We start from the raw sequence: 19,886 nt of genomic DNA, 5'->3' as shown, positions 1-19,886 counted from the left end.
AGCAGATCGCTCTTGAAACGCGTAGGGTGGAGGTTCAAGCCCCGCACACATTGGTGTAGTACCCCCGTACATCGGTGAATCAACGTGAGCTGCCAGCTAACCATCTCTTATAGCCGCCGACGAGTTGAACCAGCTGTTGCGGTTTTCCATTATTCAAGCGCCCTGCTTGGCGCCCTGCAGGAGTACCTGCTGACAAGTTGCGTCCACGAGCGGATAGAGACGCCAGCTAGCAGTGAGCAGCAGATAGACTAGCTCACGGTGGTCCGTGGCTGACATCGTGCTGAATCAGCTGCAGCTGAGTTCCATCTGCTCAGACGTGCTTCCTGGAGCTGCAGGAGTCCCTGCTGATGAGCTGCACCCACGAGCCGACAGAGAAGCCAGCTAAGCAGAGAGCAGCACACAGATGAGAGGGGATACTCTCTAAAATATCCACTGCCTGCAAACCTATTCCATCTGGTGAGTAGGCATTGCTATCATCAACATTGGTGCTACGGAGCAGTTGAACCACCTATTCAGATTTTTAATTGCTTTAATCTATGTGTCCATGCAAATTGTGCATTATAGTAAATATTAATTGTTATTAAATGATTTTATTGTCCTAAAAATACCATTTCAGTATTCAGCTGTTATATGTTGTCCTATATGTTGTTTGTTTAATGTTTCAACAGTATTACGCTATGTGTTGTGCTTTCTCTTTGTTTTCAAGCCCACCGTGAGGATCAACAATCTTCACAACCAACAGGCTTGGTTTTCGTATATCCTTTATAGTGGTAAAATTTTATAGGCGCCCACGGAACTATTCCCTGTCCATTATATTAATTATGACATAAATAAATGTTAAGTTTTAACAGCCTAGGTGTGCACCATAAATGTGCTTCTTGCTAGAGACAGGTTTTTCAACATTAATCTCTCCCGATTTTTGAAAATACATAAGCAGAATAGAAGCAGATAGAAATAAACTACAAAACTTATTATTCTGTTCCCTATACCCAGAGACTTAGGAGTGTGTTAGAGACATATTTTACCATATTTTATTAATACACTCTAATGTACTTTGATGTACTGTAAGGTAAAGTGTTTGGGGACTTTTGGAACCGGTATCCAAACAGACTGTAAGGGCTTGACATCAGAGTACAAACTGGAGCCGGCTAAGGTAGAAGCCATCATTCAGTGGCCAGTCCCTAGGACTAAGAAGCAGGTCATGTCTTTCTTAGGCACCGCTGGCTTCTATAGGAAGTTTGTCCCCCACTATAGTGCCATTGTCAAACCACTAACTGACTTGACTCAGAAACAATTCTCTGTTCTGGTAGCCTGGTTTCCTGCCTGTGAGGAATCGTTCCAGGCATTGAAGACAGAACTGGCTTGTGCTGCCATCCTGGCAGCACCTGATAGTAGCAAGCATTTCCTTGTGCTGACCGATGCCTCTGACTATGGTATTGGTGCTGTACACAGCCAGGTCGATGAGGAGGGGGCGAAAACCCCATTGTCTACTTGAGCAGGAAACTGCTTCCTAGGGAATTGGCTTATGCCACTATTGAAAAGGAGTGCATGGCCATCATTTGGGCACTGAAGAAATTACAGCCCTATTTGTATGGCAGGACATTCTCTGTGATCACTGATCACAATTCTCTGAGTTGGCTACAGAGGGTGTTGGGGGAGAATGGCAAATTACTTTGCTGGAGCCTTGCCCTTCAAGAGTTTGACTTTACCATACAGCACAAGAAGGTTAGTGAGAATGGTAATGCTGATGGACTCTCCCGACAGAACATCCCTAGTGAGCCAAGAACCTCAAGCGTATCCAGGCATGCAGAGCCACCAGAAGAGGTGACTGCAACAGAGCCTTCATGTCAGGTTCTCCTAGACATCCTGCTCCCAGCCACCGTTCCTTTCTCTGTCCACCATGTGTGCTGCTGTTTTCTGTCTGCTCTGGGGTTCCTCTGGCTGTATGTCTCCTCTTGTTGCTTCTATCCTCATAGTTTCCTGTTCCTTCCTTGCCTTTGTTTTGTGTCAGACTCCTTATGCCCATGCCCATGCTTCTGCCGCAACTTCTGTCCCTGTACCTGTTCTATTCCGTGTTAGTCTTATACCTTTATTAAAGGCCCTTGCTGGTAATCTGGCTAGTCCCTGTTTGTTCCCTGTTCCCTGGTCTCAGTCACTGTTCCCTAGTCTAAGTCCCTGCTTTCTAGTCTCAATTCCTTCTCCCCTGTCCTGCTCCTGCCTTCCTGTTGCCGAACACTGCATGTGACCCCGATGTTCCAGCTTTCCTCCGACCTATGCGTATGAACCTGACGTTCCTGCTTGCCGCCTGCCTCCGACCTCTGCGTGTGACTGATGTTCCTGCTTGCCGCCTGCCACTGACCTCAGTCCGTGACCCAGCAATCCTTGCCTGCTCCCCGCTGTTTTGGTCACAAAGGTCCTACCTGCTCTAGGAATCTCCCCTTGACAGAAATCAAAGGCCACTTCTGGACCTTGCTGGAACAGATCCATCACCTGCCTGCTTCAGCAGACCCCTTCCGCTTGCCTGGGGGTGAAGATAAGTACTTTCTTATTGGTGTTTGAAAATACCATTTGGGATCCTGAATGGGTTTGTTGCAGCAAAAGGTTCTGCAGGTTTTTTTGTGCCACTTTGTCCCTGAGAAGAATTCCCTTTATAAAGTAATAATAATAAAAAAAAAAAAACCTTCCCTGGAGTACCTGTTATCGCCATTTCAGATTCTCAGACTTTTATTCCCTTGACAAGGCTTGTCTCTCTCTGCTTTACCGGGTGGTCTACTGCAGATTTTCAGACTTGCATTTCTAAAAACAGACTTGCTTTTGATTTCTCTGCTTGGGTATACCACTGCTGGTTCTCAGGGTCCATTTCCAAAAGACATAAGAGCTCCCATTGTTTATTTGCTGCATGCTGTTAGTCCCCTCAATCTGTGATTTTCCTATTCTTGATTCTAAACGTTTCAGATGAGCAGTAACTGCAAGTCACTCTGTCTTCAGTTTCTCGCAATCTGATATTCCTATGCCTCATTCTAAAGTTTCAGATGTAACTGCAAGTTGCTGTCTGGTTTTCCCTGCAATTTAGGATATTTCTGTGAGTGATGCTAAGGTTTCAAATCTAAAGGTCAGCTCTCCTACCTTTTTGTCTCCCTGTTGTGCCTAATATTTCTGTTGTTCATTACAATGCTTCTGCTTTAAAGACACATTTCCTCTTTACTGGTTTCTTGGGAAGTTTGGTTTCTCCATGTCTAAAGCTATGGCTCCAACTTTGAAAACAGTCTTGAGCAATAAATGTGAACACAGTACCACTGATTCTTCAGAGTTTCTCAACGCAAAGACAAAAAAAGAAGGGAACAAAGGTGGCTTTTCAATTATAGTACAAGTTGCAGAAGGAATTAAAGATGACCCTTTAACCTCAAGAAATCCTGCATTAGATGAAAACAAATATACTGTATGCTGCAGCCTAAGGTAACTCACAGAATCATCCCAGGAATAGTGAAAAGAAAGAGGATGCCTTTAACAAGGTAAAAAAGCCTTAACCCATGCACCTCAATCCGCAGGGAATGAGATTGATTGCATATATGGATAACTTGATAAAAGCAAGAGGCCAAGGCTGCACTACAAAAGTGCCTGTCCTCAGCAGTTGCTAAATGCATATTACAGGAGAAAGAAAAACATCAGTTGGAGAGTGACATGGTGATCATATCAGGTAAGCTGGAGAAGGTATACACTTATGCTGCCCAGGACCAGAGCTCCGTTGATCAACTTAACACAGCACTGGAGATCTCTCTGAAGGAAATTGACAGGCTTAATACAGAGCTTGAAGCCTCTCAAAAGGATGTTCACAGGTGTAGTACAGAGCTGGGAGCCTCTCGGGAGGAGATTTGCTACGTTAACACAGAGGTACGTTCTTTGAGAGGGGCCTTCGAAGGGTTAAATAGTATGTTTGCAACTATAAACCAAATGAGCAAGAACTTATTTGACCAAGTCAGTGAAGGAGATAAAAGACTCCATGAATTAGAAGAGGAGAAGAGACAATTGATAGAAGAAAAGTCAAGGATGCAATTGGCACCGGAAAAAGTAGAGGGTGTCTTGGAAAAATAAAAGGATCAGTTGGGTGATCTTGTCAAGTAAGATGGAGAAGTCCTACGCTGATTCTGCCAAGTTCCAGAGTTTAAGGAATCAAGTTGGTGCAGCGCTGGAAGCATCTCACAGAGGTTCAAGTCCAAAGAGTAAAGAAACAATTGGCTCAAGAAAAGTTAGACGTACAGACAGCACTGCAGAATACAGAGAGAGTGCTGCAAGAAGAACGTGTCTCCCTGGAGCAGCCAACACAAGCAGAAAATATGCTGCAGAGCCAGCTGCAAGAACTGCGTGCAAGTATGCAGAACGCCAAGGAGAAACAGGTGGATGCTAAAGTAAAGCAGCGAGTTCTGCTGGTGGAAAGTATCTAGACTGCTAACAAAGTAAAAATGCTGCAAGAGCATTTGAGTACCCAGTGTGTCCCCAGAGATCAGTATGAGGAACTAAAGGCCATATTCAGCATAACCAGAGCCTTGCTGGAGGAGGAGCTTAGAGGTCAGGTAACTGTATGAGAGGGAGCATGAGGTGGTCCAGAAACTTAAGCAAGAGCTAGAGGAGCAGAGACACTGTTCCATCCCCAACAGTCAGTACACCCAGGAGAAAGAAACCAGAAAAAGGCAAGCTGCTGGGACCCTAGCGAAGGAATTGGCAGAGCTCCAAGATTTAATGAAGGATGCATGAAAACAAGCTCAGAATGATCACAGTGAAGAGGTGAAGGCCCTGAGAGGAGAATTGCAGGATGCACTCAACCAGGCGTCTCTTGCTGAGGTGTGGAAATTACAGCAAAGCCTAGAAATAGCAAAAAAGAGAGAAAAAGTCCTTTGCGCACTACCAGGTATAATAAACCTGATGGATAACTTCCCAGTTCTCTGAATGAAGGAACAGTTCGTAGATCTCACAGATGATCTTTCAGAAATTCTTTTCTGGTGAATGTGTATCTGAAATCAGACAAAACAAAAGGACCATTGCGCAGTACTCTTTGATACTGGAGATCACACCCACACAGCTGCTAACTACTTACATGAAAGTAGATAGCAAAAGGCCTTGAAAGGTATCTTTAGCTGGTGCTCTTGTGTGTGAGATTGGATAGCAGTGGGTCTTCAGATGGTTACAGTTACCCTCTCCACATGGATCAATCACAGTCACGGAAGATGCATAAAAATAATAAAAAATGCCAGTGGTGTAGTAGTGTAACAAAATGTAATAAAACAATTAAGATCGCTGAGCTCAAGATAAAGCTTGCCAAAAAAGAAAGAGCGAGAGGAGGGATCCGTCCGTCAAGTGGCCGGCCTGACACTGCACTATGAGATCAAAATGGCTGATGCCAACAAATCGCTTGACCACACAGCCTGTGAGAAGCCCCGGCTGCAGCTGGAGCTGGACAAGGCCCGGAAGGACTACTGGCAGCTGTAGGTCAGAAAAAAGGAAAAGGAAACTGATTTAAGCCTTGCTCTGAGTCAACTGGAAGATGTCCTGTCCAACTCCCAACATTCAATCCTCTGGATCTCTGCCACAACCAGCCCCGCGTGTGCCGCCTTCGTAGCGGCCCCGATCCTGAACAAATTAGTTCTGAATTGCGGTGCTTGCAACCCCAAATGCTCTAGGCATGCCCGAAACACCCATGAGAACTGGTACTTGGATAACGGTCCGCCATCCCTATGCACGAGCAATGACCCTTCGCCAGCAGACCGCAAATCTAACTATGCCCGAAGCGCCACCACCAGGCAAATGTTACTGCCTGGCACGCCTAACAGCAGGACTGCCGCCCTTCTACCTGCTTGGTCCGTCTTGGATCACCAGATGTGAAGCTGAGAATACCTGAACTAACCACCGCGTCCCTAGCCTGTAAGCCCCCGTCCCCTTTCTTCGATGCGCAGACTAGCTCCCCCACCCGCAATGCTCCGAAGAATGCCAAGGTGAATGCTGTGTTAAAAAGCCCTGTCGCAAAAACTGAAAAACAGACTAGCTCGGTCATCTGTACTAGCCCTTCCAATATTGCAGGGGTTATCGGCCATCTGGTGTCGCTGGGCGGAGCCTCCTAATCAATCCTGCCAAGGCCCTCTTGACTATAAACACCTTTTTGGAATCCGTCCTCTCGCCTAGCCTCAGGAAGAATGATATCCTGCTCAGCTTCTTTCCTATAGACCTCCCCGCTAGCCCCTTGCGCCCAATGCAACAAAAAACACATTATGGTCTCCACCCATTCCGCATCTCCTCCGACCTCTCTTGCGAAGTCTGAGGGGGCTATGCACTAAGCTCAATGGCTTTGCGTTTTCATTTTACCAAAAAGCAGGTTCGTTAAAAAGTGAGGCCGGAGACACAATGCACTGAGGCCTTGAGGCCATTTTTCAACGTACCTGCTCAGAATAGCTGAAAAAAGCCACAGTGTATGTGTTGCTTTTTTTCCCCCTGCTAGCGTTCTGAACCTTTCCGTTCGCTAGCTGATAGAAAAAAAAGCCGCATGTAACATTTGCATGGAGATTTGCTATGGGAACTAGCTCTTTTTGGATTTCCTTTATTCATACTTTTTTTTGATCCTGTGTGTTTGGTGCCTACTTTTTCCCATCTGAATTTCCTATCTCCATGCAAGACTGTTACAGGCGATCCTACACTAAATAAAAACATTTTAATAATAGTGTACATGAGCAGGGGGTCTCCCGAGCTGAACGGGCCATTTACAGGCCCCGTTATGGGGTGCAGGTATCCCCTGCAGTTTAAAGCTCCCGCGTCACGTGACCGGGTTATTTGCATTCTGCAGGGGATACCGGCACCCCATAATGGGGCCTGTATCTCCTGAAGTAGGGGGTCCTCGGACCTGAAACCAATGCGCTTCAGCTCAGGAGACCCCCTGCACATCTACACTAGTATTAAAACATACATAACAATAAACAATAATTCATTACCGTAGCGGCTATCCGCTATGGTAATGAAGCTGCTTTAATGTATTTTAAATAATAGTATGCAGGAGCAGGGGGTCCACTGAGCTGAACCGCATTGATTTCTGCCTCAGAGACCTCCTGCTTCTCGAGTTACAGGCCCCGGTATGGGGCATCGGGTGCCAGTGCCGCCGCCATCTTTATAGCGTTCAAGACGCGACATGGGCTCTATAAAGATGGCGTCCGCACTGGCACCGATGCCCCAAACCGGGGCCTGTAACTCAGGAAGCAGGGGGTCTCTGAGGCAGAAATCAATGCGGTTCAGCTCAGGGGACCCCCTGCTCCCGCACACTATTAATAAAAATACATTAATGCAGCTTCATTACCTTAGCGGATAGCCGCTAAGGCAATGAAGGGGTTAAGGCACATTAGCATGTTTATTGGGGACAATTGCCCGCAATAAACAACACACATCCCCCCCGCCCCCTAACACATACAGTACTGTAATGGGCAAAATTACTATTATCCACATATGGATAATAATGCATTTGGCCATTTTAAATACATATAAATTACAATAAATACATTTAACACTTACGTTTTACAAGCACCAACGATTAAGGCCGTCTTCATCCTCATCTTCATTCTGCCCATGCCCCTATGGTGCTGTAAAACATGCACAACAATTACAATAGCCAATGTAATGTCCCCTAACCCCTTAATCACTGTAGCGGTTAATCGGCTCCACTGCTGATGTCACCGCCTTGGATAGCACTGACGAAGAAACCCATCAATAGGAGTTTCGAAACGAGTTGGAGGTTTTTGGCCTTTCAGGGACACCGTAGCAGTGCTATCCAAGGCGGTGACGTCAGCAGTGGAGCCGATTGACCGGACTCAGTGAACGAGGAGACTACAAGCATTGAAGGCGATTCTTCCGCATCTACTGGCTGTTCCACCCCACGGTGAGCGGTGTTACCTGAGTTAAAGACCTTTTAACCATTGCGCATGACCTATTCACGTCCGGTGAGTAGGATTTAAATTTTACCACGGCGGAGCAGTTCATCTTCCTAGAGCACAAGCGGATGGAAGATTTTAATGTATTTCAAGTCTGACACCAATGTCTGATTAATTGTTTTATATATTTTATAGAATAAATTGCTCTTTATTATATTGTACTATGTCCCTGGGTAATGCACTATTGTATTGTTTGTTGCATTTTGTCTTCCTTTTCTGAAGCTTACAGTTCAAGACAAGAACCTTTGCACAAGATCATACTTCCATTCATACCTCAGCACCACAGGAGGTTCCTAGCCACAGACCCTCACCCACTACCCACAAGGGAGGTCTACCCACATACCCTTGGGGCCAATACACCCCACCCCCCCACCAAACAGCTACAGTACAATAATGTGCCAAATAACTATTATCCAGATATGGATACTATATTATTTGCCCATTATGAAACATATAAAACATGCACAAATCAAAACATGAATTTTTAATCTTAAAATCACCACATTGTACAATAAATCTAGCATATATTGCAAATATAAGCCAACAAATCAGTAGCTCCACAAATGTATATGAAATGTCACACAATTGCATTGAGTGTGTACATGATGCAATTAATCTGTGCATCATGTAACACTATGCAAAATATATGTAACAATAAAATACACTATGAACAATGTCCCCTAACCACCAATGCCATAATGAAAATCAAATAGAAACTAAGCAACATCAATACAATTAGCATCAATCAATTAATCAATTTCCTCAAACAATTACAATACAATACAAATCAATTATACAATTCCCTATTCAATTCCTAAAGCCAAACCATTGCCAAAACAAATCTAATTTAAAGTAACCACCATCATTCTAATCTTACTACCATAAAGATGCCTTTAGCTAAATACAAACTACATTATTCACAACAATGACAAAATAAAGATGCTAAATACATTATCCATACATGAAAAGAACCTAAACATGAGCCAAACAATCAATTATTATCCCTGTATGTCTATCCATCTAGATAGATAAACATAACATACAGGGGCAATAATACAGCATCAAATACAATGCATTTACATACAAAATTCACATACAATACACCCATTCAGTGTCCACGAATGTATTATATACATAGATACATTAACGGGAATTAAATGGGAGTGAAAAAATAAAAAACATGCATGAAAAATCAAAAAAACCTCTAAAAGTAAAAATAATAGGGGGCGTGGCCAGGAGGCTGAGCGTGCTAGTCGCAGTTTGCTCTGCTCCTCAGGAAACTGCTAATAAAATCAGGGGAAAACCCTCAAGATCTGGGAAAAAACACCCCAAAACCCTTCCCAAGGACTGGCAAAACTTAAAGTACCTTTGGGCTCCCTTGACTGAAGCTCTGTGGCTCCGTGGCTGCCGGATCATTCGTGGGTCCCCCCTCTGCCTCCAAGAAAAACTTAAGATGGCCGCCGGGACCGGGAAGTGGCACTGATACTGGCCGATATATACACTCCCAATCGGAAGGAGGTAAGGGGGGACCTCGCGTTGACTGTGCCAGGCAGAGGTGCGCTGCGGCGGCCGGAGGGTGGGGTCGCTGCCCGCCCCTCTCACATATTTATCCCCACGCGCCCATGCTCTGCCGGAGCAGCAAGATGGCGCCGGTCAGAGAGTGACATGCCGATCAAAGGTACGGCGAAACCGGAGCGTCTGCTTCCCCCTGCAGCTCCAGGGCCCTGTGAGCTCCGTGGGAGGGGGGGGACCCACTCCAGGGAAAGGAACTCACCGCTCAGCGCGGCCAGTTGAGGGGTGGCCAGCGGCCATCTTGGTCCACCCGGCCTCCATGAACAGTGTTGGAGGATGGCCGGTGTAGAATACACACTAGATGGCGCTCAATATCCTAAACACTATAACACAGTGTAAAATATAAAATCCTAATACGGATAAAATAAACACATTATGGGAAAAAAAGTGCAAGTAATAAACACAAAAAAAGGTGAAAACACTCAGACCCTTAGACGGACTGTTTCACGGTTCACACGAAACACAGGTAAAGAAAAACCAGGGGAGCGTGGATACCTTTAAAAAGATAAAAAGAAAAACATATTGAAAACTGTAGCAATACGTAAGTGGGACTCCCAAAATGGGTACCACAGACTAAGGCAAATGCCAGACCAAGGTGCCATTAATGGGAACTATTACGGAGGAGTTCGAATCTCAAGGACGAGAGACACACGTGCAGAGTTCAAGTAAAAACACACGGTTTATCCAAAATGATAAAAGTGGAGGCTTACAGAATCCCAGTGGGAAAACAGCATTGACGTTGGTGATCGCAAGATCACATCACCGCGTCTTTACTGCATCAAACCGCCACAGTACATCACAGCCTGGAGCCGACACGTCACTTCCGGTCTTGGGGCCGACACGTCACTTCCGGTTACGCCGCCGGTTGGAAAATGACTTCACGGGATACCAGGCAATCTCTCCCTCTCGATTGTAGGGTCACGCTCAACGCGTTTCGCCATTCTAGATGACGACTTCTTCAGGAGTAGCAATGACCTGTTATGAGTGTCTATTTATACCCATATAACTATCAATATCCTCTCCTCCTATAGGATAATTGATAAAACATACCCAAATGGCGGGCAAATCAACTAAGTGCCTCAACACACAGGGATATGTACATATTTCAACATATATAACAATTATACAATAATAATAATAGAAAAAGTTTAATAATTCTAAAACATGTTTAAAAATGAAGATTCTACCTTTGAACTCATAAGGAACGAATCATAAAATAATCTATCACATACATAAATTGCTCCCTAATTTTGTCAATTTATCATAATGAGCGGCGATAGATGAATCTTTAAAAATATAAAACAAAGAAAGTTTGATTAAGAGACAGCAAATTATCAAATTTCCATATGTATACACACAGAGTGAGGTATATTTTAAAGGGGTCTTAACCATATTTATGACATATCAGACATAGATCGGATCACAACGATGAATTCAAGACAAAGTAAAAATATTCCAAAAATGTGTAAAAATATATAATCCCATTTAAATCATATATAAATTACTATATAATAAGAATGAAAAAATATATATATATACTAAAGAAAAACACCTAACTCAAAATCTACATTCAAGCCTTGTGGCACTAAGGTTTTGAGAGAAAAGATCCAAAAGCTCGCTCTTTTTTTCAGTGCAACATTCCTATCCCCACCTCTCCAGTGGGGCAGTACATGTTCCAGCACTGTAAACCTCAGTCCTGAAGTGTCACCATAGTGTTTTGTAATGAAGTGATTATATAACAAATGGGTTGTGACACCTCTCCTCACATTACCTATGTGTTCCAGAATACGTGTTTTTACAGGCCTAGTGGTCTTGCCTACATATTGAAGCCCACATGGGCATTGTATGAGATAAACCACGTATTCTGACCTACACGTAATGTGTTGTTTAATAAAAAACCTTTCATTAGTGATATTTGACTGGAATCCAAATTTATCTTCCGATCTATGTCTACAAGCTAGGCATGTGGTACACCAAAAAAAACCTTTAATCTGGGGCAACCACCTATTCCCCTCTTTAGAGACTTTTTGCAAGGCACTAGGTGCTAGTGAGTTTTTCAAAGAATTTGCTTTTTTGAAAATAACTGTTGGTTGTTCAGGTACCATCTCACCTAGGAAGGAATCACTTTGTACAATGTGCCAGTGTTTGCGTATTATCTTTATTATTTTTTCGGATTGTCTATTAAAGTTAGTAAGAAAGGAAAAGTCAAAGTTTTTATTCTTCTTAACCTTTTCTAAATTACTTATAAGATCTTTCCTTTCTAGACACCCTACTTTTTTTTACCGCATCCTGAATGATTTTTTCTTCATATTTCTTTTCCCTGAATCTTTCCTGCAAAAAGAGGGATTGTTTATTAAAGACATTGGTATTGGAACAATTCCTCTTAACCCTACGTATTTGGCCGTATGGTACATTTTGTAGCCATTTCGGGTGATGGCAGCTTGAGGGTGTGATATAGTTGTTTATATCAACGTCTTTAAAGAAGGTTTGAGTACTGATCTCTCCCTCTTCTATGAGCACAGTCAGATCCAGGAAATTAACCCTTTCTCGACTGTACTCACAGTTAAATTTGAGGTTAAGCATATTATCATTTAGATAGTATATGAATCTTTTTAGACTTTCCTCATCCCCTCTCCAAATAAAGAATATATCGTCGATATATCTCTGCCACAGGCACAAGTCCACACCCAGCTCTGCAATGGACCAAATATGGTCTTCCTCCCATGAACCCATGAGAAGATTTGCATAGCTGGGTGCAAACTTTGTGCCCATGGCGGTACCACACTTCTGAAGGTAGTATACTCCTTCGAACAAGAAATAATTATGCTCTAGGGACAGATAGTGTTGAAGGGTGGCCGGCGGCCATCTTGGTCCACCCGCAGCCCATACACTGCCCCTGAATAAAGAAAAAAAAGTAAAATTAAAAGCAAAGAACTGGAAGAAAGTGTTAATAAAAATCACTCACTTTAAAAGCAATCATGGAACTGCTACCAATGTGTGTGTGATCAGATCTCCATAGGAATGAGGGGGCTTATTCCAACGTAACTATTTTTTTTTCACATCACCTAAATATACTCAGCTCTATCCATAGCCAAAAACTTACCAGGTAAAAACAGCAAACATGCCATCCACTAAACAAAAAAAACCGGTGGCCCGGCGTGAGGCATCCCTTTTCTTTAAAAAACAAAATACCAAAGATCAAGAAGCGTCTACCGCAGGCGGAGACGCAGATTCAGATCTAGACTCTGGAGAAGAGACAGATGCTCCACTTACCCGCAAAGAAATGATGGAGTTTGTACAAGAACTAAGAAGCTCTTTCCACTCTGAGATGCAGAGCTTCCGCCGCAGCATCAGAGAGGAGATTGCGTCCATAGGAGACCGCATTGTGGACTTGGAAGAGAAGGTGGGTAATATCGCCCTTGCACAGGAGACCCAAGCGCAAGATATCGAGGAATTAAAAACTCAAGTCAAATCAATCTTCGAAAAACTGGAAGATACGGAGAACCGGTCAAGACGCAATAACCTGCGGATCAGAGGTATCCCGGAAGAAGTGGACAACGCCCAATTAGACGCATATCTCACTCGGCTTTTCTCGTCCCTGTTACCCGAAACATTGGATGAAAAACTTCAGATGGATAGAGCCCATAGGCCTCCTAGACCAAAAGGCCTAGACCCAGCAAAGCCAACACTATTTCCGTACTAAAGAGGAAATAATGAGAGCCGCTAGAACCACCCCAAAGATAGAACAGGATAACGTTCCACTCCTCATCTTTCCGGACTTGGCTCAAACCACGCTGAATAAGCGGAGAATGTTCGCGCAGATCACCAACTCACTGCGGAAACATAAAATCCGCTATCGCTGGGGTTTCCAGTGCAAAAATTGTTCACTTATCAAGAGACAATGTACATTCTACTCTCACCAGAAGAAGGTGAGGAAAAACTACGATCGTTGGGCTTACTCGAACCAGAGGATCCGGAGGCCTCTCACAAGCCTCATGATTCACCTAAGGCACAACGCCAGGCATGGGTGAAAACACGAACCTCTGGACGAGCAAAGACCCAACCCACTTGAAGAACTAGATCTGGATACTTACTTAGCACCCATTTAAGATGGCAGACAAGCCAAAACGTGGCCTGGACTTTAAGGCACTAATCGAGACGTGGCCCAATTCAGTAACCCACCTAAAAACTAACCAACGGTTGAGGTACCTGGAACAAATCGACCAACTCGATCAAGTCACAACGACCACGACATCCTGCACATCAAGAAGTTACTGAGTTTTTCAGTTTCTAAGTTCCTAGAATGTACAAGTCCCAAAATCTAGGTTATTTCCTTGCTCGTTATGAAGCTGTTCTCCCAAGTTACCCACCACTTTGAGTCATTCAAAGTTTGAACTAACCCGAACACTTAAAGGGACTGACACACAATGTTTGTCTGGAACTGTTTTCTAGATAAAAGTGTATTTGTAATGTAGCCCTGCTTCCTATAGCTGGCAAGCCGCTATTCTGTGCTGTGTTACCTGTAGGCTCGCAGGGCCTAAGTCTCTGCCACGGAGAGCCTGGGGTGCGCGCAATATGTATAACGGGTGCAGCGCCTCCACCTGCAACAGCTCCCGCCAACGGGGGAGTGGTTCTTCGCAGGACGTATATGCAAGAATTACACTCACACAGCCAGGTTCTATAACCAACCTCCTTTATTTGTAGACAAAACTCACATTTATGGCCTCTTGCAGTAAGCACCGATAAAATCTCTTCGGCAAGGGTTGCCGGTAGGCCTTTTTTTGGCGATTTGCCCTCGCAGTATTAAGTAAGGGCCGAATCCTTCCGATCCCTGCCGAATCACTGCGAAAGCAAAACTGCCGATGAGCCTGTGCCGATACAGCCTGGCTCCCGATAAGCCTTTCTGATAGGCCTTTTGTGCCGATACATGTTTGCAGCAGAAAGAGACAAGCCGCTCTCTCAGCGCAAACATCGGCAAAAAAATAAAGTATTTATAAACAACTTTTACTGATAGTGTACATGTGCAGGGGGTCTCCGGAGCTGAACCGCATTGGTTTCAGGTCCGGGGACCCACTGCTACCCGAGATACAGGCCACATTATGAGGTGCCGGTATCCCTCTGCATTTAAAGGTCCCGATCACGTGACCGTGGAATGTAAACAAAGCAGAGGGATACCGGCACCCCATAAAGGGGCCTGTATCTCGGGAGCAGGGGGTCCCCAGACCTAAAAGCAAAGCGGTTCAGCTCCGGAGACCCTCTGCACATCTACACTATGAGTAAAACACACATATCAATAGAGACTCGTTCCTTACCTTTTGCGGCTATGTGCTATGGTAGCGAAGCAGCATGAATGTATTTTTAATAATAGTGTACTGTGAGCAGGGGGTCCCCTGAGCTGAATCGCATTGCTTTGTGGACCAGGGACCCCTGATTCCCGAGTTACAGGCCCCGGTATGTGTCATCGGGTGGCAGTGTCGCTGCCATCTTTATAGCATCCCATACGCGACGTGCCCGCTATAAATATGGCGGCGACACTGGCACTGGTGCCCCAAACTGGGGCCTGTAACTCGGCAAGCAGGGGGTGTCTGAGCCACAAATGAATGCGGTTCAGCTCAGGGGACCCCCTGCTCCCGCACAATATTATTAAAAATACATAAATGCTGTATCATAACCCTAGCGGATAGACGCTAAGGGAATGAAGGAGTTAAGGCAGAATAGCATGTTTATTGGGGACATTTGCCCCCAATAAACATTGCAATAAACAACATACACCCCCTGTGTATTTAAAACACATAACCAACAATAAATACATTAAATACATATAGTATTCACCACCCATGTCCGGCTGCCACGATGAAGGCCATCCTCCTCTTCATCCTGGCCATGGCCCCCTCCGCTGCTGCAAAACAGACACAAGAATGAAAACATCCAAAGTAATGTCCCTTAACCCCTTAATCACCATAGCGGTTATTAACCGCTACAGTCATTAAGGGGTTAACCCACCCTCACCCACCACTCGGGATGCCTACATACCCTCCCCCACTAACCCCCCACCCCATGAGGCCTAACCACCCTCACCCACTACCCACAAGGGAGGCCTACCCACATACCCCCCCACCCCCAGTACCCACAATAAAAACAATACAGTGACCCACAATAAACATCATTATATTTAATAAATACATTACCCACCCCCTGTGCCCCCCCCCCCATAAATACAAGATTTATCCTTTTACAAACGGTTCATAACGCAGCCCCACGCGAGTCCCCGGTGGGCTGGCGGGGCACCTGACAGACCTACAGGCTACCAGCAGCCCTTTTCAAACAGGTTCTGGAGGCCTGCTGGTGGGTCCCGCCAGCACCATGGCCCCCAGGTGGTCTCCTTGGGTCACCGTGGGCCACAATTGGGTCCCCACGGTAGGCCCAAGGATGTCTGGGAGCCCCGGGTCAGACCCACAGGTGTCTGCGGGGCCTCGGGTGGTTCCCACGGTGGTCTGGGGAACTCACGAGTGCTCACTACGGGTCCGCGGTGCCCCCACAGAAGTGGGACCACACATCTTCATCCCCGCACCTATGGGTCGGCGGTGCCCCCACAGATGTGAGGCCACCGCTTCATCCCCGCATGTGTCACCCGTGGAACCACCAGCCTGGTACCCGTGAGATACCCGAGGAAACCACAGGTGGTCTCCAGAGGTCCCACGCAGAACCACGGAACAAACCCTGAATGTAAAAAAAATAAACCTGGCCTATACATTCAATACATACACTCCTCCCCCCCCAACACCTACAGTACAATAATGTGCAAAATAACTATTATCCAGATAGGGATGATAGATTATTTGCCCATTATTTAAAACATTAACTAGCATATTCAAATAAATTAAGTACTACTGACCTCATCAATAAGAAGTCTCCGTCGCCAGCAACATCCTTGTCTTGCCCACAAAATACATAGCCAAAACAAAGCCAATACGTTGCAATTGCATTCAGATATCAATTAACCCCTTACACACCTTATCGGATAATAACCGCAAAGGTAATTAAGGGGTTAAGCCACACTGGCCCGATACCCACCCTTCACCCATGAATTTGTACAGTGGCTTCACAGAAGCTTGAAATCCAAAGATTTGCAGCGGAGCACAGCTGAGGAATGGGGCCAGCACCAGCAGTTGGAGGGTTAAAAATAAGTATTTATTAAAGCATGGTATAAACGGGGGGGAGACAAAACACACTCTGACGCGTTTCAGGCTATGCAGCCCTTTATCAAAGAGTACAATCGCGTCTCACACTCCCGCAGTTATGAAGGGGATTCCCCGCCTCCATTACCCAGTGATGCCGCGCGATTTTGGCGCGAACGCTTCCATACACTGCTATTGGCTGAGACCAACTTCCAATCAGACAGCTTATTCGGAAGGTGCATCTGAGGGGAGAGGAGGAGCTAGGGTCTCCCGTTCGGCTGCGAGAGTGAAAGAAAAGACAAGGGATAAGACACAGAATTAAAATATACAAAACAAAAACATATAACATATATATTCTAATTGAATGCGCAATTGATTCATTATATGGATGTGAACAGGACATAAATTATGATTTACTTCATGAATAGAGTATGATCTTAATACATTGCTGGAGCGCCGTTTTTGGGATTCCATCCCACCTTTCCATTGTAGAGTGGCTTCATCATGCAAATATATATATATATATATATATATATATTAAAACACAAAATAGGTGCCGCCGTCAAATCACCCCTAAATGGTCGAATTATTGGGATAACCAGTGGTCAAGATAAAAAATAACCCTCTGGTGGTGCTACCGACCCACAAAATATATGAAACATGAAAGAAAAAAGAAGGGTCAAAAAGGTTCACTCAACCAGTATCTAATGAAAAATGAAAAAATTTACTTTATTAGCAATGAGAAATAAAAAAACACACAAGACAGACCCAAACAACTACCACATAATAAAGTGCTGTGCGTAAATGCGGTTATAAATATAGCACCAAGTCACATAGATTATGCACCAAATCACATGAAGGTCTGTTGAAAACCAATACATAAAGGTTCAAGAATGGCATAACAAAACCAGGGGAAAGAATAATTCCCCCAGTAATGAAACTAAGATCGGCCGATCTAAAAAAGGTATTAAACAAACCAGACCACATAAAAGATAGTAATACCTCAAATGCCTGCTAGTCAAGCAGCAAGGATGAGAAATATACTCAGAATATTGCATGAAGTAACATAAACATGAAAGGCACGGTTGATGGGTATAATAATAAGCATAATAAAACACACAGCATGAATACCTAAATGGCTAGGAGAAAGATCATAAATAATGAAAACAAAGCCACTCAGATATATGTACAAATGACCCTCCAAGGTGCTGCAAATGAGATGAATGAACTGATGCCAGCTTGGTGCTGCACCTATTGATTGAACAGCCAAGGGAGGGAGTCCAAATAGTGCACTGGTAGCACTCAAGATTTGTCCTCAATGGTGAGATAATACTGAAGATAAGCAGGGGTCTGGATATAGCAACCCAGGGGCAAAGCACACTGCATATGAAGAATAAGCAGGGCAGTAGGGGAATCCCAATACAGACCAGCGTCCCTTGCGTCCCTTGCGTCCCTTGCGTCCTTGCTCGGGCATCAGTAGTAAAACAAAGAAAAATCTGGAGGATAACAATGCAGCACACGGGTCAGGAAGAGGTAGGGGTGCTGTCACAGCTCTAAAGAAATGTATTTTTTTTAACTTGTTCATTTTTTTAAAAGCTTTTTTAACAGGTGTTTTTTTTTGGTGGTATATCATTTCTTGCCACTGTATGTATGTATGTATGTATGTATGTCTAGAGAGATATATACATACAGGGTAAGAAATTATGTTGTTTTAAAAGCTTTCTTTCATGTGTTTTAAAATAATTTGTCTATGCTGCAATGCTTTATTGTGTGTTTAAAGTATTTTACAATTAGATAGATATCCTTTGTGGATAATAGTAATTGTGGCCATTACTATATTGTATGTGTTAAAGGGGGGGGTATTTCTTTATAAGTATGTATGTGTTTAGACATTAATTTGGGGGGGCACATAATTGGTACTGTAGGGCTGCGGGTAACACCCGAGGGCCCCCGCCGGCCTATAGTATCATTGATGTGCATATATGTGTATGTTAGGGGTTGTTGGGTTATATATATATATATTGTGGGTAGTGGGGGTGGGTGAAGGGGGTATTAGCCCCAACGGTGGTTGTTTAGGGCTTGCGGGTGGGTAGCGGGAGGCCTTAACCCCTTCATGACCATTGCGGTATTAACTGCTACGGTCGTGAAGGGGTTAAGTGCATCCGCAACCCCCCGCAAACCCTAAACAAACAACAAGGGCCAAATACCCCCTTCACCCACCCCCGCTTCCCACAATAAAGCTGGCACGGTGGGTTAACCCCTTCATTGCCTTAGCGATTAGCCGCTAAGGTAATGAAGTGGGCTGTACATGCCTTTTTCCTGCATCGGATGCATGCTGGGGGGCTCCGGTGCGGGTATCAGCTCTGGAGACCCCCGGCATCAGTCACAGGCAGGAAAAAGGGCTGATTTTTTCTAAGTGTCGCCCTTGCCGATGCTTCTCCTCCACCAACTTGCCAACTTTAGTTGGCGGGCTGGATTCCCGATAAACTCTCCAATCTGGGGTGCCGATCAGCACCGAAGAGCTGATCGGGGCTACCTGAATTCAGCCGGGTTCAAAAAGTTTATCGGCAGCCGGATGCCGATCATTTTTTATCGGGAGGAAAAGTTGCCGATAATTCCCACTTATCAGCACTTACTGAATCGGGAGGGCAAAAAATGCCGAAAAAAGCCTTATCGGCGCTTACTGCATAGAGCCCCAAGTTACATAACATAACATCACTACTATAGATACGCTTATAACACGCCACGGTGGATGCCAACACTATCTTGTGCCACGGCGGACGCCGACACTCATGCGCCACGGCGGACGCCAACACTTCTTCCTACACCTTCCACCGGGTGATCCCACCCCGTGTCCGATCCTTAACGGATTAGTCCTCCCGCTCCCAGTAAGCCTCTATATGTGTGTATGGGTGACTGCGCAGCCATTGTGTCTCGAGTGAATGAAATGGTACCGTTGGTGCACTTGCTGAAATACCTGCAGAGCACTCCCGTGCTCGGAACTGCTACGATCTTCACAGAGTCTCTGTAAGTCGACACCGTTCTCTCCTTCTCTCCATCTCTCTCTCTCTCTCTCTAGGGTCCGGGGGGATACCACCCGGACTGCGGCAACAACAAGCGGGGTCTGAGCCCAGACCTCCCACTCAAGCGTATAGTCCCGATCAAGGTATAACGA

Source organism: Ascaphus truei, chromosome 5 (genome assembly GCF_040206685.1).
Source record: "Ascaphus truei isolate aAscTru1 chromosome 5, aAscTru1.hap1, whole genome shotgun sequence".
NCBI lineage: Eukaryota > Metazoa > Chordata > Amphibia > Anura > Ascaphidae > Ascaphus > Ascaphus truei.
This window is presented reverse-complemented; position numbering follows the sequence as displayed.